Consider the following 17,420-nt stretch of genomic DNA (forward strand, 5'->3'; position numbering starts at 1 on the left):
ACTATCCTAGGGCTCATGCTAACCCTAACTCTAACCGTAACACTATCCTAGGGCTGATTCTAACCGTAACCCTAACACTATCCTAGGCCTGATGCTAACCCTAACCCTTACCCTAACACTATCCTAGGGCTCATGCTAACCCTAACCCTTACACTATCCTAGGGCTGATGCTAACCCTAAACCTAACCCTAACACTCCCCTACGGCTGAGGATAACGCTAACACTAACACTATCCTAGGGCTAATGCTAACCCTAACCCTAACCATAACACTATCCTAGGGCTGATGCTAACTCTACCCCGAACACTATCCTAGGGCTGATGGTAACCCTAAGCCTAACCCTAACACTATCCTAGGGCTGATGCTAACCCTAACCCTAACACTATCCTAGGCCTGATGCTAACCCTAACTCTAACACTTACACTATCCTAGGGCTGATGCTAACCCTAACCCTAACCCTAACACTATCCTAGGTCTGATGCTAACCCTAAACCTAACACTATCCTAGGGCTGATGCTAACCAGAACCCTAACCCTAACGGTATCCTAGGGTTCATGCTAACCATAAACCTAAAACTATCCTAGGGCTGATGCTAACCCTAACCCTAACCCTAACACTATCATAGGCCTGATGCTAACCCTAACCCTAACCCTAACACTATCCTAGGGCTGATGCTAACCCTAACCCTAACACTATCCTAGGGCTGATGCTATCCCTAACCCTAACCCTAACACTATCCTAGGGCTGATGCTAACCCTATCCCTAACACTATCCTAGGGCTGATGCTAACCCTAACCCTAACCCTAACACTATCCTAGGGCTGATGCTAACCCTAACCCTAACACTATCCTAGGGCTGATGCTAACCCTAACCCTAACCCTACCACTATCCTAGGGCTGATGCTAACCCTAACACTAACACTATCCTAGGGCTGATGCTAACCCTAACCCTAACCCTAACACTCTCCTAGGGCTGAGGCTAACCCTAACCCTAACACTATCCTAGGGCTGATGCTAACCCTAACCCTAACCCTAACACTATCCAAGGGTTGATGCTAACCCTAACCCTAACACTATCCTAGGGCTGATGCTAACCCTAACCCTAACCCTAACACTATCAAAGGGCTGATGATAACCCTAACCCTAACACTATCCTAGGCTTGATGCTAACCCTAACCCTAACACTATCCTAGGGCTGATGCTAACCCTAACCCTAACCCTAACACTATCAAAGGGCTGATGATAACCCTAACCCTAACACTATCCTAGGCCTGATGCTAACCCTAACCCTAACCCTAACACTATCCTAGGGCTGATGCTAACCCTAACGCTAACACTATGCTAGGGCTGATGCTTACCCTAACCCTAACCCTAACACTATCCTAGGGCTGATGCTAACCCTAACCCTAACACTATCCTAGGGCTGATGCTAACCCTAACCCTAACACTAACACTATCCTAGGGCTGATGCTAACCCTGAACCTAACACTATCCTAGGGCTGATGCTAACCCTAACCCTAACCCTAACACTATCCTAGGGCTGATGCTAACCCTAACGCTAACCCTAACACTATCCTAGAGCTATGCTAACCCTAACCCTAACCCTAACCCTAACCCTAATACTATCCTAGGGCTGATGCTAACCCTAACCCTAACCCTAACACTATCCTAGGGCTGATGCTAACCCTAACCCTAACCCTAAAACTATCCTACGGCTGATGCTAACCCTAACGCTAACAATATCCTAGGCCTGATGATATCCCTAACCCTAAACCTAACACTATCCTAGGGCTGATGCTAACCCTAACCCTAACCCTAACAGTATCCTAGGGCTGATTCTAACCATAACCCTAACACTATCCTAGGCCTGATGCTAACCCTAACCCTTACCCTAGCACTATCCTAGGGCTGATGCTAAACCTAACCATAACCCTAACACTATCCTAGGGCTGATGCTAACCCTAACCCTACCACTATCCTAGGGCTGATGCTAACCCTAACACTAACACTATCCTAGGGCTGATGCTAACCCTAACCCTAACCCTAACACTCTCCTAGGGCTGAGGCTAACGCTAACCCTAACACTATCCTAGGGCTAATGCTAACCATAACCCTAACCCTAACACTATCCTAGGGCTGATGCTAACCCTAACCCTAACGATATCCTAGGGCTGATGCTAACCCTAACCCTAACACTAACACGATCCTAGGGCTGATGCTAACCCTAACCCTAACACAATCCTAGGCCTGATGCTAACCCTAACCCTAACCCTTACACTATCCTAGGGCTGATGCTAACCATAACCCTAACCCTAACACTGTCTAGGGCTGATGCTAACCCTAACCCTAACACTATCCTAGGGTTGATGCTAACCCTAACCCTAACCCTAACACTATCCTAGGGCTGATGCTAACCCTAACCCTAACCCTAACACTATCCTAGGGCTGATGCTAACCCTAACCCTAACCCTAACACTATCCTAGGGCTGATGCTAACCCTAACCCTAACCGTAACACTATCCTAGGGCTGATGTTAACTCTAACCCTAACACTATCCTAGGACTGATGCTAACCCTAACCCTAACCCTAACACTATCCTAGGGCTGATGCTAACCATAACCCTAACACTATCCTAGGCTTGATGCTAACCCTAACCCTAACCCTAACACTATCCTAGGGCTGATGTTAACCCTAACCCTAACAATATCCTAGGGCTGATGCTAACCCTAACCCTAACCCTAACAGTATCCTAGGGCTGATGCTAACCCTAACCCTAACACTATCCTAGGCCTGATGATAACCCTATCCCTAACACTATCCTAGGGCAGATGCTAACCCTAACCCTAATCCTAACACTATCCTAGGCCTGATGCTAACCCTATCCCTAACCCTAACACTCTCCTAGGGCTGAGGCTAACCCTAACCCTAACACTATCCTAGGGCTGATGCTATCCCTAACCCTAACCCTTACACTATCCTAGGGTTGATGTTAACCCTAACCCTAACACTATCCTAGGGCTGATGGTAACCCTAACCCTAACACTATCCTAGGCCTGATGCTAACCCTAACCCTAACCCTAACATTATCCTAGGGCTGATGCTAACCCTAACCCTAACACTATCCTAGGGCTGATGCTAACCCTAACCCTAACCCTATCCCTATCCTAGGGCTGATGCTAACCCTAACCCTAACACTATCCTAGGGCTGATGCTAACCCTAACCCTAACCCTAACACTATCCTATTGCTGATGCTAACCCTAACCCTAACACTATCCTAGGGCTGATGCTAACCCTAACCCTAACCCTAACACTATCCTAGGGCTGATGCTAACCCTAACCCTAACCCTAACACTATCCTAGGACTGATGTTAACCCTAACCCTAATACTATCCTAGGGCTGATGGTAACCCTAACCCTAACCCTAACACTATCCGAGGGCTGATGCTAACCCTAACACTAACACTATCCTAGGGCTGATGTTAACCCTAAACCTAACCCTAACGCTATCCTAGGGCTGATGCTAACCCTAACCCTAACTCTAACACTATCCTAGGGCTGAGTCTAACCCTAACCCTAACACTATCCTACGGCTGAATCTAACCCTAACCCTAACCCTAACACTATCCTATGGCTGATGCTAACCCGAACACTAACATTATCATAGGCCTGGTGCTAACCCTAACCCTAACCCTAACACTATCCTAGGGCTGATGCTAACCCTAACCCTAATACTATCCTAGGGCTGATGCTAACCCTAACCCTAACCCTAACACTATCCTATGGCTGATGCTAACCCTAACCCTAACCCTAACACTATCCTAGGGCTGATGGTAACCCTAACCCTAACAATATCCTAGGCCTGATGATATCCCTAACCCTAAACCTAACACTATCCTAGGGCTCATGCTAACCCTAACTCTAACCCTAACACTATCCTAGGGCTGATTCTAACCGTAACCCTAACACTATCCTAGGCCTGATGCTAACCCTAACCCTTACCCTAACACTATCCTAGGGCTGATGCTAACCCTAAACCTAACCCTAACACTCCCCTACGGCTGAGGATAACGCTAACACTAACACTATCCTAGGGCTAATGCTAACCCTAACCCTAACCATAACACTATCCTAGGGCTGATGCTAACTCTAACCCGAACACTATCCTAGGGCTGATGGTAACCCTAAGCCTAACCCTAACACTATCCTAGGGCTGATGCTAACCCTAACCCTAACACTATCCTAGGCCTGATGCTAACCCTAACCCTAACACTTACACTATCCTAGGGCTGATGCTAACCCTAACCCTAACCCTAACACTATCCTAGGTCTGATGGTAACCCTAAACCTAACACTATCCTAGGGCTGATGCTAACCAGAACCCTAACCCTAACAGTATCCTAGGGTTCATGCTAACCATAAACCTAAAACTATCCTAGGGCTGATGCTAACCCTAACCCTAACCCTAACACTATCATAGGGCTGATGCTAACCCTAACCCTAACACTATCCTAGGCCTGATGCTAACCCTAACCCTAACCCTAACACTATCCTAGGGCTGATGCTAACCCTAACCCTAACACTATCCTAGGGCTGATGCTAGCCCTAACCCTAACCCTAACACTATCCTAGGGCTGATGCTAACCCTATCCCTAACACTATCCTAGGGCTGATGCTAACCCTAACCCTAACCCTAACACTACCCTAGGGCTGATGCTAACCCTAACCCTAACACTATCCTAGGGCTGATGCTAACCCTAACCCTAACCCTACCACTATCCTAGGGCTGATGCTAACCCTAACACTAACACTATCCTAGGGCTGATGCTAACCCTAACCCTAACCCTAACACTCTCCTAGGGCTGAGGCTAACCCTAACCCTAACACTATCCTAGGGCTGATGCTAACCCTAACCCTAACCCTAACACTATCCAAGGGTTGATGCTAACCCTAACCCTAACACTATCCTAGGGCTGATGCTAACCCTAACCCTAACCCTAACACTATCAAAGGGCTGATGATAACCCTATCCCTAACACTATCCTAGGCTTGATGCTAACCCTAACCCTAACACTATCCTAGGACTGATGCTAACCCTAACCCTAACCCTAACACTATCAAAGGGCTGATGATAACCCTAACCCTAACACTATCCTAGGCCTGATGCTAACCCTAACCCTAACCCTAACACTATCCTAGGGCTGATGCTAACCCTAACGCTAACACTATGCTAGGGCTGATGCTTACCCTAACCCTAACCCTAACACTATCCTAGGGCTGATGCTAACCCTAACCCTAACACTATCCTAGGGCTGATGCTAACCCTAACCCTAACACTAACACTATCCTAGGGCTGATGCTAACCCTGAACCTAACACTATCCTAGGGCTGATGCTAACCCTAACCCTAACCCTAACACTATCCTAGGGCTGATGCTAACCCTAACGCTAACCCTAACACTATCCTAGAGCTATGCTAACCCTAACCCTAACCCTAACCCTAACCCTAATACTATTCTAGGGCTGATGCTAACCCTAACCCTAACCCTAACACTATCCTAGGGCTGATGCTAACCCTAACCCTAACCCTAAAACTATCCTAGGGCTGATGCTAACCCTAACGCTAACAATATCCTAGGCCTGATGATATCCCTAACCCTAAACCTAACACTATCCTAGGGCTGATGCTAACCCTAACCCTAACCCTGACACTATCCTAGGGCTGATTCTAACCGTAACCCTAACACTATCCTAGGCCTGATGCTAACCCTAACCCTAACCCTACCACTATCCTAGGGCTGATGCTAACCCTAAACCTAACCCTAACACTCTCCTAGGGCTGAGGCTAACGCTAACCCTAACACTATCCTAGGGCTAATGCTAACCATAACCCTAACCCTAACACTATCCTAGGGCTGATGCTAACCCTAACCCTAACGATATCCTAGGGCTGATGCTAACCCTAACCCTAACCCTAACACGATCCTAGGGCTGATTCTAACCGTAACCCTAACACTATCCTAGGCCTGATGCTAACCCTAACCCTTACCCTAACACTATCCTAGGGCTGATGCTAAACCTAACCATAACCCTAACACTATCCTAGGGCTCATGCTAACCCTAACCCTTACACTATCCTAGGGCTGATGCTAACCCTAAACCTAACCCTAACACTCTCCTACGGCTGAGGATAACGCTAACCTTAACACTATCCTAGGGCTAATGCTAACCCTAACCCTAACCATAACACTATCCTAGGGCTGATGCTAACTCTAACCCGAACACTATCCTAGGGCTGATGGTAACCCTAAGCCTAACCCTAACACTATCCTAGGGCTGATGCTAACCCTAACCCTAACACTATCCTAGGCCTGATGCTAACCCTAACCCTAACACTTACACTATCCTAGGGCTGATGCTAACCCTAACCCTAACCCTAACACTATCCTATTGCTGATGCTAACCCTAACCCTAACACTATCCTAGGGCTGATGCTAACCCTAACCCTAACCCTAACACTATCCTAGGGCTGATGCTAACCCTAACCCTAACACTATCCTAGGGCTGATGCTAACCCTAAACCTAACCCTAACCCTATCCTAGGGCTGATGCTAACCCTAACCCTAACACTATCCTAGGGCTGATGCTAACCCTAACCCTAACCCTAACACTATCCTATTGCTGATGCTAACCCTAACCCTAACACTATCCTAGGGCTGATGCTAACCCTAACCCTAACGCTAACACTATCCTAGGGCTGATGCTAACCCTAACCCTAACCCTAACACTATCCTAGGACTGATGTTAACCCTAACCCTAATACTATCCTAGGGCTGATGGTAACCCTAACCCTAACCCTAACACTATCCGAGGGCTGATGCTAACCCTAAACATAACCCTAACGCTATCCTAGGGCTGATGCTAACCCTAACCCTAACTCTAACACTATCCTAGGGCTGAGGCTAACCCTAACCCTAACACTATCCTACGGCTGAATCTAACCCTAACCCTAACCCTAACACTATCCTATGGCTGATGCTAACCCGAACACTAACATTATCATAGGCCTGGTGCTAACCCTAACCCTAACCCTAACACTATCCTAGGGCTGATGCTAACCCTAACCCTAATACTATCCTAGGGCTGATGCTAACCCTAACCCTAACCCTAACACTATCCTATGGCTGATGCTAACCCTAACCCTAACCCTAACACTATCCTAGGGCTGATGGTAACCATAACCCTAACAATATCCTAGGCCTGATGATATCCCTAACCCTAAACCTAACACTATCCTAGGGCTCATGCTAACCCTAACTCTAACCGTAACACTATCCTAGGGCTGATTCTAACCGTAACCCTAACACTATCCTAGGCCTGATGCTAACCCTAACCCTTACCCTAACACTATCCTAGGGCTCATGCTAACCCTAACCCTTACACTATCCTAGGGCTGATGCTAACCCTAAACCTAACCCTAACACTCCCCTACGGCTGAGGATAACGCTAACACTAACACTATCCTAGGGCTAATGCTAACCCTAACCCTAACCATAACACTATCCTAGGGCTGATGCTAACTCTAACCCGAACACTATCCTAGGGCTGATGGTAACCCTAAGCCTAACCCTAACACTATCCTAGGGCTGATGCTAACCCTAACCCTAACACTATCCTAGGCCTGATGCTAACCCTAACCCTAACACTTACACTATCCTAGGGCTGATGCTAACCCTAACCCTAACCCTAACACTATCCTAGGTCTGATGCTAACCCTAAACCTAACACTATCCTAGGGCTGATGCTAACCAGAACCCTAACCCTAACGGTATCCTAGGGTTCATGCTAACCATAAACCTAAAACTATCCTAGGGCTGATGCTAACCCTAACCCTAACCCTAACACTATCATAGGCCTGATGCTAACCCTAACCCTAACCCTAACACTATCCTAGGGCTGATGCTAACCCTAACCCTAACACTATCCTAGGGCTGATTCTATCCCTAACCCTAACCCTAACACTATCCTAGGGCTGATGCTAACCCTATCCCTAACACTATCCTAGGGCTGATGCTAACCCTAACCCTAACCCTAACACTATCCTAGGGCTGATGCTAACCCTAACCCTAACACTATCCTAGGGCTGATGCTAACCCTAACCCTAACCCTACCACTATCCTAGGGCTGATGCTAACCCTAACACTAACACTATCCTAGGGCTGATGCTAACCCTAACCCTAACCCTAACACTCTCCTAGGGCTGAGGCTAACCCTAACCCTAACACTATCCTAGGGCTGATGCTAACCCTAACCCTAACCCTAACACTATCCAAGGGTTGATGCTAACCCTAACCCTAACACTATCCTAGGGCTGATGCTAACCCTAACCCTAACCCAAACACTATCAAAGGGCTGATGATAACCCTAACCCTAACACTATCCTAGGCTTGATGCTAACCCTAACCCTAACACTATCCTAGGGCTGATGCTAACCCTAACCCTAACCCTAACACTATCAAAGGGCTGATGATAACCCTAACCCTAACACTATCCTAGGCCTGATGCTAACCCTAACCCTAACCCTAACACTATCCTAGGGCTGATGCTAACCCTAACGCTAACACTATGCTAGGGCTGATGCTTACCCTAACCCTAACCCTAACACTATCCTAGGGCTGATGCTAACCCTAACCCTAACACTATCCTAGGGCTGATGCTAACCCTAACCCTAACACTAACACTATCCTAGGGCTGATGCTAACCCTGAACCTAACACTATCCTAGGGCTGATGCTAACCCTAACCCTAACCCTAACACTATCCTAGGGCTGATGCTAACCCTAACGCTAACCCTAACACTATCCTAGAGCTATGCTAACCCTAACCCTAACCCTAACCCTAACCCTAATACTATCCTAGGGCTGATGCTAACCCTAACCCTAACCCTAACACTATCCTAGGGCTGATGCTAACCCTAACCCTAACCCTAAAACTATCCTATGGCTGATGCTAACCCTAACGCTAACAATATCCTAGGCCTGATGATATCCCTAACCCTAAACCTAACACTATCCTAGGGCTGATGCTAACCCTAACCCTAACCCTAACAGTATCCTAGGGCTGATTCTAACCATAACCCTAACACTATCCTAGGCCTGATGCTAACCCTAACCCTTACCCTAGCACTATCCTAGGGCTGATGCTAAACCTAACCATAACCCTAACACTATCCTAGGGCTGATGCTAACCCTAACCCTACCACTATCCTAGGGCTGATGCTAACCCTAACACTAACACTATCCTAGGGCTGATGCTAACCCTAACCCTAACCCTAACACTCTCCTAGGGCTGAGGCTAACGCTAACCCTAACACTATCCTAGGGCTAATGCTAACCATAACCCTAACCCTAACACTATCCTAGGGCTGATGCTAACCCTAACCCTAACGATATCCTAGGGCTGATGCTAACCCTAACCCTAACACTAACACGATCCTAGGGCTGATGCTAACCCTAACCCTAACACAATCCTAGGCCTGATGCTAACCCTAACCCTAACCCTTACACTATCCTAGGGCTGATGCTAACCATAACCCTAACCCTAACACTGTCTAGGGCTGATGCTAACCCTAACCCTAACACTATCCTAGGGTTGATGCTAACCCTAACCCTAACCCTAACACTATCCTAGGGCTGATGCTAACCCTAACCCTAACCCTAACACTATCCTAGGGCTGATGCTAACCCTAACCCTAACCCTAACACTATCCTAGGGCTGATGCTAACCCTAACCCTAACCGTAACACTATCCTAGGGCTGATGTTAACTCTAACCCTAACACTATCCTAGGACTGATGCTAACCCTAACCCTAACCCTAACACTATCCTAGGGCTGATGCTAACCATAACCCTAACACTATCCTAGGCTTGATGCTAACCCTAACCCTAACCCTAACACTATCCTAGGGCTGATGTTAACCCTAACCCTAACAATATCCTAGGGCTGATGCTAACCCTAACCCTAACCCTAACAGTATCCTAGGGCTGATGCTAACCCTAACCCTAACACTATCCTAGGCCTGATGATAACCCTATCCCTAACACTATCCTAGGGCAGATGCTAACCCTAACCCTAATCCTGACACTATCCTAGGCCTGATGCTAACCCTATCCCTAACCCTAACACCCTCCTAGGGCTGAGGCTAACCCTAACCCTAACACTATCCTAGGGCTGATGCTATCCCTAACCCTAACCCTTACACTATCCTAGGGTTGATGTTAACCCTAACCCTAACACTATCCTAGGGCTGATGGTAACCCTAACCCTAACACTATCCTAGGCCTGATGCTAACCCTAACCCTAACCCTAACATTATCCTAGGGCTGATGCTAACCCTAACCCTAACACTATCCTAGGGCTGATGCTAACCCTAACCCTAACCCTATCCCTATCCTAGGGCTGATGCTAACCCTAACCCTAACACTATACTAGGGCTGATGCTAACCCTAACCCTAACCCTAACACTATCCTATTGCTGATGCTAACCCTAACCCTAACACTATCCTAGGGCTGATGCTAACCCTAACCCTAACCCTAACACTATCCTAGGGCTGATGCTAACCCTAACCCTAACCCTAACACTATCCTAGGACTGATGTTAACCCTAACCCTAATACTATCCTAGGGCTGATGGTAACCCTAACCCTAACCCTAACACTATCCGAGGGCTGATGCTAACCCTAACACTAACACTATCCTAGGGCTGATGTTAACCCTAAACCTAACCCTAACGCTATCCTAGGGCTGATGCTAACCCTAACCCTAACTCTAACACTATCCTAGGGCTGAGTCTAACCCTAACCCTAACACTATCCTACGGCTGAATCTAACCCTAACCCTAACCCTAACACTATCCTATGGCTGATGCTAACCCGAACACTAACATTATCATAGGCCTGGTGCTAACCCTAACCCTAACCCTAACACTATCCTAGGGCTGATGCTAACCCTAACCCTAATACTATCCTAGGGCTGATGCTAACCCTAACCCTAACCCTAACACTATCCTATGGCTGATGCTAACCCTAACCCTAACCCTAACACTATCCTAGGGCTGATGGTAACCCTAACCCTAACAATATCCTAGGCCTGATGATATCCCTAACCCTAAACCTAACACTATCCTAGGGCTCATGCTAACCCTAACTCTAACCCTAACACTATCCTAGGGCTGATTCTAACCGTAACCCTAACACTATCCTAGGCCTGATGCTAACCCTAACCCTTACCCTAACACTATCCTAGGGCTCATGCTAACCCTAACCCTTACACTATCCTAGGGCTGATGCTAACCCTAAACATAACCCTAACACTCTCCTACGGCTGAGGATAACGCTAACCTTAACACTATCCTAGGGCTAATGCTAACCCTAACCCTAACCATAACACTATCCTAGGGCTGATGCTAACTCTAACCCGAACACTATCCTAGGGCTGATGGTAACCCTAAGCCTAACCCTAACACTATCCTAGGGCTGATGCTAACCCTAACCCTAACACTATCCTAGGCCTGATGCTAACCCTAACCCTAACACTTACACTATCCTAGGGCTGATGCTAACCCTAACCCTAACCCTAACACTATCCTATTGCTGATGCTAACCCTAACCCTAACACTATCCTAGGGCTGATGCTAACCCTAACCCTAACCCTAACACTATCCTAGGGCTGATGCTAACCCTAACCCTAACACTATCCTAGGGCTGATGCTAACCCTAACCCTAACCCTAACCCTATCCTAGGGCTGATGCTAACCCTAACCCTAACACTATCCTAAGGCTGATGCTAACCCTAACCCTAACCCTAACACTATCCTATTGCTGATGCTAACCCTAACCCTAACACTATCCTAGGGCTGATGCTAACCCTAACCCTAACGCTAACACTATCCTAGGGCTGATGCTAACCCTAACCCTAACCCTAACACTATCCTAGGACTGATGTTAACCCTAACCCTAATACTATCCTAGGGCTGATGGTAACCCTAACCCTAACCCTAACACTATCCGAGGGCTGATGCTAACCCTAAACCTAACCCTAACGCTATCCTAGGGCTGATGCTAACCCTAACCCTAACTCTAACACTATCCTAGGGCTGAGGCTAACCCTAACCCTAACACTATCCTACGGCTGAATCTAACCCTAACCCTAACCCTAACACTATCCTATGGCTGATGCTAACCCGAACACTAACATTATCATAGGCCTGGTGCTAACCCTAACCCTAACCCTAACACTATCCTAGGGCTGATGCTAACCCTAACCCTAATACTATCCTAGGGCTGATGCTAACCCTAACCCTAACCCTAACACTATCCTATGGCTGATGCTAACCCTAACCCTAACCCTAACACTATCCTAGGGCTGATGGTAACCATAACCCTAACAATATCCTAGGCCTGATGATATCCCTAACCCTAAACCTAACACTATCCTAGGGCTCATGCTAACCCTAACTCTAACCGTAACACTATCCTAGGGCTGATTCTAACCGTAACCCTAACACTATCCTAGGCCTGATGCTAACCCTAACCCTTACCCTAACACTATCCTAGGGCTCATGCTAACCCTAACCCTTACACTATCCTAGGGCTGATGCTAACCCTAAACCTAACCCTAACACTCCCCTACGGCTGAGGATAACGCTAACACTAACACTATCCTAGGGCTAATGCTAACCCTAACCCTAACCATAACACTATCCTAGGGCTGATGCTAACTCTAACCCGAACACTATCCTAGGGCTGATGCTAACCCTAACCCTAACCCTAACACTATCAAAGGGCTGATGATAACCCTAACCCTAACACTATCCTAGGCCTGATGCTAACCCTAACCCTAACCCTAACACTATCCTAGGGCTGATGCTAACCCTAACGCTAACACTATGCTAGGGCTGATGCTTACCCTAACCCTAACCCTAACACTATCCTAGGGCTGATGCTAACCCTAACCCTAACACTATCCTAGGGCTGATGCTAACCCTAACCCTAACACTAACACTATCCTAGGGCTGATGCTAACCCTGAACCTAACACTATCCTAGGGCTGATGCTAACCCTAACCCTAACCCTAACACTATCCTAGGGCTGATGCTAACCCTAACGCTAACCCTAACACTATCCTAGAGCTATGCTAACCCTAACCCTAACCCTAACCCTAACCCTAATACTATCCTAGGGCTGATGCTAACCCTAACCCTAACCCTAACACTATCCTAGGGCTGATGCTAACCCTAACCCTAACCCTAAAACTATCCTACGGCTGATGCTAACCCTAACGCTAACAATATCCTAGGCCTGATGATATCCCTAACCCTAAACCTAACACTATCCTAGGGCTGATGCTAACCCTAACCCTAACCCTAACAGTATCCTAGGGCTGATTCTAACCATAACCCTAACACTATCCTAGGCCTGATGCTAACCCTAACCCTTACCCTAGCACTATCCTAGGGCTGATGCTAAACCTAACCATAACCCTAACACTATCCTAGGGCTGATGCTAACCCTAAACCTACCACTATCCTAGGGCTGATGCTAACCCTAACACTAACACTATCCTAGGGCTGATGCTAACCCTAACCCTAACCCTAACACTCTCCTAGGGCTGAGGCTAACGCTAACCCTAACACTATCCTAGGGCTAATGCTAACCATAACCCTAACCCTAACACTATCCTAGGGCTGATGCTAACCCTAACCCTAACGATATCCTAGGGCTGATGCTAACCCTAACCCTAACACTAACACGATCCTAGGGCTGATGCTAACCCTAACCCTAACACAATCCTAGGCCTGATGCTAACCCTAACCCTAACCCTTACACTATCCTAGGGCTGATGCTAACCATAACCCTAACCCTAACACTGTCTAGGGCTGATGCTAACCCTAACCCTAACACTATCCTAGGGTTGATGCTAACCCTAACCCTAACCCTAACACTATCCTAGGGCTGATGCTAACCCTAACCCTAACCCTAACACTATCCTAGGGCTGATGCTAACCCTAACCCTAACCCTAACAATATCCTAGGGCTGATGCTAACCCTAACCCTAACCGTAACACTATCCTAGGGCTGATGTTAACTCTAACCCTAACACTATCCTAGGACTGATGCTAACCCTAACCCTAACCCTAACACTATCCTAGGGCTGATGCTAACCATAACCCTAACACTATCCTAGGCTTGATGGTAACCCTAACCCTAACCCTAACACTATCCTAGGGCTGATGTTAACCCTAACCCTAACAATATCCTAGGGCTGATGCTAACCCTAACCCTAACCCTAACAGTATCCTAGGGCTGATGCTAACCCTAACCCTAACACTATCCTAGGCCTGATGATAACCCTATCCCTAACACTATCCTAGGGCAGATGCTAACCCTAACCCTAATCCTAACACTATCCTAGGCCTGATGCTAACCCTATCCCTAACCCTAACACCCTCCTAGGGCTGAGGCTAACCCTAACCCTAACACTATCCTAGGGCTGATGCTATCCCTAACCCTAACCCTTACACTATCCTAGGGTTGATGTTAACCCTAACCCTAACACTATCCTAGGGCTGATGGTAACCCTAACCCTAACCCTAACACTATCCTAGGGCTGATGCTAACCCTAACCCTAACCCTAACACTATCCTAGGACTGATGTTAACCCTAACCCTAATACTATCCTAGGGCTGATGGTAACCCTAACCCTAACCCTAACACTATCCGAGGGCTGATGCTAACCCTAACACTAACACTATCCTAGGGCTGATGTTAACCCTAAACCTAACCCTAACGCTATCCTAGGGCTGATGCTAACCCTAACCCTAACTCTAACACTATCCTAGGGCTGAGTCTAACCCTAACCCTAACACTATCCTACGGCTGAATCTAACCCTAACCCTAACCCTAACACTATCCTATGGCTGATGCTAACCCGAACACTAACATTATCATAGGCCTGGTGCTAACCCTAACCCTAACCCTAACACTATCCTAGGGCTGATGCTAACCCTAACCCTAATACTATCCTAGGGCTGATGCTAACCCTAACCCTAACCCTAACACTATCCTATGGCTGATGCTAACCCTAACCCTAACCCTAACACTATCCTAGGGCTGATGGTAACCCTAACCCTAACAATATCCTAGGCCTGATGATATCCCTAACCCTAAACCTAACACTATCCTAGGGCTCATGCTAACCCTAACTCTAACCCTAACACTATCCTAGGGCTGATTCTAACCGTAACCCTAACACTATCCTAGGCCTGATGCTAACCCTAACCCTTACCCTAACACTATCCTAGGGCTCATGCTAACCCTAACCCTTACACTGTCCTAGGGCTGATGCTAACCCTAAACCTAACCCTAACACTCTCCTAAGGCTGAGGATAACGCTAACCTTAACACTATCCTAGGGCTAATGCTAACCCTAACCCTAACCATAACACTATCCTAGGGCTGATGCTAACTCTAACCCGAACACTATCCTAGGGCTGATGGTAACCCTAAGCCTAACCCTAACACTATCCTAGGGCTGATGCTAACCCTAACCCTAACACTATCCTAGGCCTGATGCTAACCCTAACCCTAACACTTACACTATCCTAGGGCTGATGCTAACCCTAACCCTAACCCTAACACTATCCTAGGTCTGATGGTAACCCTAAACCTAACACTATCCTAGGGCTGATGCTAACCAGAACCCTAACCCTAACAGTATCCTAGGGTTCATGCTAACCATAAACCTAAAACTATCCTAGGGCTGATGCTAACCCTAACCCTAACCCTAACACTATCATAGGGCTGATGCTAACCCTAACCCTAACACTATCCTAGGCCTGATGCTAACCCTAACCCTAACCCTAACACTATCCTAGGGCTGATGCTAACCCTAACCCTAACACTATCCTAGGGCTGATGCTAACCCTAACCCTAACCCTAACACTATCCTAGGGCTGATGCTAACCCTATCCCTAACACTATCCTAGGGCTGATGCTAACCCTAACCCTAACCCTAACACTATCCTAGGGCTGATGCTAACCCTAACCCTAACACTATCCTAGGGCTGATGCTAACCCTAACCCTAACCCTACCACTATCCTAGGGCTGATGCTAACCCTAACACTAACACTATCCTAGGGCTGATGCTAACCCTAACCCTAACCCTAACACTCTCCTAGGGCTGAGGCTAACCCTAACCCTAACACTATCCTAGGGCTGATGCTAACCCTAACCCTAACCCTAACACTATCCAAGGGTTGATGCTAACCCTAACCCTAACACTATCCTAGGGCTGATGCTAACCCTAACCCTAACCCTAACACTATCAAAGGGCTGATGATAACCCTATCCCTAACACTATCCTAGGCTTGATGCTAACCCTAACCCTAACACTATCCTAGGACTGATGCTAACCCTAACCCTAACCCTAACACTATCAAAGGGCTGATGATAACCCTAACCCTAACACTATCCTAGGCCTGATGCTAACCCTAACCCTAACCCTAACACTATCATAGGGCTGATGCTAACCCTAACGCTAACACTATGCTAGGGCTGATGCTTACCCTAACCCTAACCCTAACACTATCCTAGGGCTGATGCTAACCCTAACCCTAACACTATCCTAGGGCTGATGCTAACCCTAACCCTAACACTAACACTATCCTAGGGCTGATGCTAACCCTGAACCTAACACTATCCTAGGGCTGATGCTAACCCTAACCCTAACCCTAACACTATCCTAGGGCTGATGCTAACCCTAACGCTAACCCTAACACTATCCTAGAGCTATGCTAACCCTAACCCTAACCCTAACCCTGACCCTAATACTATTCTAGGGCTGATGCTAACCCTAACCCTAACCCTAACACTATCCTAGGGCTGATGCTAACCCTAACCCTAACCCTAAAACTATCCTAGGGCTGATGCTAACCCTAACGCTAACAATATCCTAGGCCTGATGATATCCCTAACCCTAAACCTAACACTATCCTAGGGCTGATGCTAACCCTAACCCTAACCCTGACACTATCCTAGGGCTGATTCTAACCGTAACCCTAACACTATCCTAGGCCTGATGCTAACCCTAACCCTAACCCTACCACTATCCTAGGGCTGATGCTAACCCTAAACCTAACCCTAACACTCTCCTAGGGCTGAGGCTAACGCTAACCCTAACACTATCCTAGGGCTAATGCTAACCATAACCCTAACCCTAACACTATCCTAGGGCTGATGCTAACCCTAACCCTAACGATATCCTAGGGCTGATGCTAACCCTAACCCTAACCCTAACAGGATCCTAGGGCTGATTCTAACCGTAACCCTAACACTATCCTAGGCCTGATGCTAACCCTAACCCTTAC

This window comes from Lemur catta, chromosome 18, assembly GCF_020740605.2.
Source record: "Lemur catta isolate mLemCat1 chromosome 18, mLemCat1.pri, whole genome shotgun sequence".
In the NCBI taxonomy this organism is placed as follows: Eukaryota; Metazoa; Chordata; class Mammalia; order Primates; family Lemuridae; genus Lemur; species Lemur catta.